This window comes from Entelurus aequoreus, linkage group LG03, assembly GCF_033978785.1.
Source record: "Entelurus aequoreus isolate RoL-2023_Sb linkage group LG03, RoL_Eaeq_v1.1, whole genome shotgun sequence".
NCBI classification, from domain to species: Eukaryota; Metazoa; Chordata; class Actinopteri; order Syngnathiformes; family Syngnathidae; genus Entelurus; species Entelurus aequoreus.
In genome coordinates, this window is record NC_084733.1 from 15,705,802 (window position 1) to 15,710,545 (window position 4,744).

Sequence of the window (4,744 nt, forward strand, 5' to 3'; positions counted from 1 at the left end):
TGGCAAGGTAGCGGTGTGACAGACCTCATAGTAAGCACCTCAAATGATTTATATTCATTACTTAGATTAGGGCTAAGGTTAAGGTTTTCATTGGATATTTAGTGCGACCCCTCCATCCCTTTTAAGGGGACAAGCATAATGTGCACTGTATAGTTAAAGCGGAAAAAACCTCTTCTGGTTTTAGCCCAGTTTCACTAAGAGCAATGACATTAAGATTGTTGTCTCTAATGACCTCAATAACTAATAACTTTTTGGGAGACAATGATCTGATGTTTAAAAAGCCTATATTATAGGTAGTGGATTGTTTTGAGGAATTTTTGTTCATGGTATCCGTAATACTGATATTAATAACGTTACGTTTATTTTGTTTATTGCACCTTAAATAATTTCGATCACATCTAGTAATTGATATGGTGGGTATCTTGAGATTATTTGCTTGTTGTGCGATACATTTAAGAAATTCCAAGCTTAAAAAAGCAACAAAATATGTGTAACTTTGGCCCTAAATCTGGCCTGGTAACTTCCCGTTCTTCCAAGAAACAGGAGAGGCCGTGCACCATGGAGGCCATGTTTGCATCAGAGATGATGATAGGGAGCGGGTGCCATCCAGGTCGGGGTATGTTCAGGCTCGGTTCCGAGAACATTCCTTGCGTGGGTGGTGGACATGTTGGACATGATAACTGCAGCAACACACGAATGAATTGAAAGCGGCAAGCTTTCACTTCTCCCTGTCCGAACTTGTCTTTGTGCAGCACTCGAGGCTGTGACATCCAACACGGGTCGGCAGAAACCCAAGAGGCGTTCCTAATATAGATTGCACAACACAGTTGAACCTTTCTAAAAGTAAAACAAAGCCATAGACATTCACACTCAGTGTCAAGTAAAAGACGTTTTTGCACAAATAAAGGCCTTTCTTCTTTCTGGGTGTTGTTGATAAATGGCTTTGACTTTGCATAGTAGAGTTTTAACTTGCACTTACAGATGTAGCAACGAACTGTAGTTACTGACAGGGGTTTTCTGAAGTGTTCCTGAGCCCATGTGGTGATATCCTTTACACACTGATGTCGCTTTTTGATGCAGTACCGCCTGAGGGATCGAAGGTCCGTAATATCATCGCTTACGTGCAGTGATTTCTCCAGATTCTCTGAACCTTTTGATGATATTATGGACCGTAAATGGTGAAATCCCTAAATTCCTTGCAATAGCTCGTTGAGAAATGTTGTTCTTAAACTGTTGGACAATTTGCTCACGCATTTGTTCACAAAGTGGTGACCCTCGCCCCATCCTTGTTTGTGAATGACTGAGCATTTCATGGAAGCTGCTTTTATACCCAATCATGGCACCCACCTGTTCCCAATTAGCCTGTTCACCTGTGGGATGTGCCAAATAAGTGTTTGATGAGCATTCCTCAACTTTATCAGGTCTTTTTTGCCACTTGTGCCAGCTTTTTTGAAACATGTTGCAGGCATCAAATTCCAAATGAGCTAATGCTTGTAAAAAATTTAGTTTTCCAGTTTTACTGTTAAGTATCTTGTCTTTGCAGTCTATTCAATTGAAAAGGATTTGCAAATAATTGTATTTTGTTTTTATTTACGATTTACACAACGTGCTAACTTCACTGGTTTTGGGGTTTGTCCATGCCTGGCACTCTATGCAGTACTCTGTTGTAATACACTTTTCCACCACTTGTGGCAGTAATGACAATATCAGACAAAGAGAAGTCTGGAGCTAAAGTCGTAAAGAAGTTTATTAAGGGCAAAGACTATGACCGGTATATTTTTATTTGCACTTAAATCTTACTGACAGTTTAGCTGAAAAACATATTTATTCAGTTTATTTATTTTAGCAGCGTTTCGTGTTAAACAAGAGTCTTTATGATTCACCCTTGGTTTCATATCATTTTGACGAGGTTTATCCTGGTAATCTGTTCGATCAGTGGTTCTCAAACTTTTTCCGCCAAGTACCTCCTCAGAAAACACTTGGCTCTCCAAGTCCCCCTGTAAAAACCAACATTAAACTACAGTAGCATAGTAGGCATAGGTATTCATTAAAAACAAGGCAGAGGTTTTGTTTAACAAAGTATATTTAATGTTTCGGGCCACTATAACATTACACACTGTTTGAACAGTAACACTGTCTTTGAATATAGGAACAATTATCAAGTGATTCTTTGGTGTACCACTAGATGCAGCCTGCGTACCACAGTTTGAGAATCACTGGGTTAGATAATCAAATACAACTAAAATCTGTAGTAAGTATACTAATCTAGTGTTAATATATGAGTAAGCTCCGGGCCCGTCTGTTGTGGAAAAGTTGGGCTCCGGGGCCAAAAAGGTTAAGACCATGTTGAAATTTTTTTGCGGGAGATATGAAACAGTGAGGAATTTACAACTGAAACTATTAATTTCAATGTAGAGCTTAAAACACTGCAAATTATATCCATTACTCTAATTCCAAAATCAATGCTGTAACATTTCTAGCTAATAATAGTTATCAAACTTAGGGATTGTTTTACTAAAATAAATTTAAATGAACATGATTTAAAAAAAGAAAAAAAAAGAAAATATATAAATATAAAAATAAAATCATGTTTACTAAAGTATAAGTAAAATTATTTTATATATATATATATATATTATATATATATATATATATATATATATATATATATATATATATATATATATATGTATATATATATCCATTTTCTACTGCTTGTCCCTTTTTTGGGGTGGCGGGGGGTGCTGGAGTCTATCTCAGCTGCATTCGGGCGGAAAGCGGGGTACACCCTGGACAAGTGGCCACCTCATCACAAGGCCAACACAGATAGACAGACAACATTCACACTCACATTCACACACTCGGGCCAATTTAGTGTTGCCAATCAACCTAACCCCAGGTGCATGTCTTTGGAGGTGGGAGGAAGCCGGAGTACCCGGAGGGAACCCACGCAGTCACGGGGAGAACATGCAAGCTCCACACAGAAAGATCCCGAGCCCAGGATTGAACCCGGCACTAATCAGGACCTTTGTATTGTGAGGCACATGCACTAACCCCTGTGTCACCGTGCTGCCCCTATATATATATATATATATAATATTTTTTTATCAGTAAAATCATGTTTACTAAAGTATTTTTAATTAAAATTATTTTATATATATATAAATTATATATATATATATATATATATATATATATATCAAATAATTTTCATTTAAATATACTTTAGTATATTTATATATATATTATTATATTATTTATATATATAATATATATATATATATATATATATATATATATATATATATATATATATATATATATACATATATATATATATATATATACATATACATATATATATATCTTTATTTAACCATGTAAATTCAAATGTATTTTAGTAAGCCAATCCCTACGTTTATATATATATATATATATATATATATATATATATATATATATATATATATATATATATATATATATATATATACATATATATCCATCCATCCATTTTCTACCGCTTATTCCCTTCAGGGTCGCGGGGGGCGCTGGAGCCTATCTCAGCTACAATCGGGCGGAAGGCGGGGTACACCCTATATATACAATAATTTTAATTTAAATATACTTTAGTAAACATGATTTATTTATATATATATATATATATATATATATATATATATATATATATATATATAAATATATATATATATATATATATATATATATATATAAAATAATTTTAATTTAAATATACATTAGTAAACATGATTTATATATATATATATATATATATATATATATATATATATATATATATATATATATATATATATATATATATATATATATATATATCTTTTTAACCATGTAAATTCAAATGTATTTTAGTAAGCCAATCCCTACGTTTATATATATATATATATATATATATATATATATATATATATATATATATATATATATATATATATATATATATATATATATATATATATATATATATATACAATCATTTTAATTTAAATATACTTTAGTAAACATGATTCATATATATATATATATATATATATATATATATATATATATATATATATATATATATATATATACAATCATTTTAATTTAAATATACTTTAGTAAACATGATTCATATATATATATATATATATATATATATATATATATATATATATATATATATATATATATATATATATATATATATATATATATATATATATATCTTTTTAACCATGTAAATTAAAATGTATTTTAGTAAGCCAATCCCTACGTTTATATATATATATATATATATATATATATATATATATATATATATATATATATATATATATATATATATATATATATATATATATATATATATACACACATACATATATATGTGTATTTGTATATATATGTATATATATATATATATATATGTACTGTATACACATATATATACACACACACACATATATATATATATATATATATATACACACATACATATATATGTGTATTTGTATATATATGTATATATATATATATATATATAAATAAATAAATAAAGTTTCATTTTTTTTAAAACGCTCACAAAGCCTCAGGCAACTTTGACACTATGTGAAGAAATTCCCAGATGAGTAAACCAAAACAGGAAGTAGACGCGCCTACGTCACCACCCGCGTCACCATCTATTGACGCCTCTGGCCAATCACGCACACGCATGCGTGGTGAC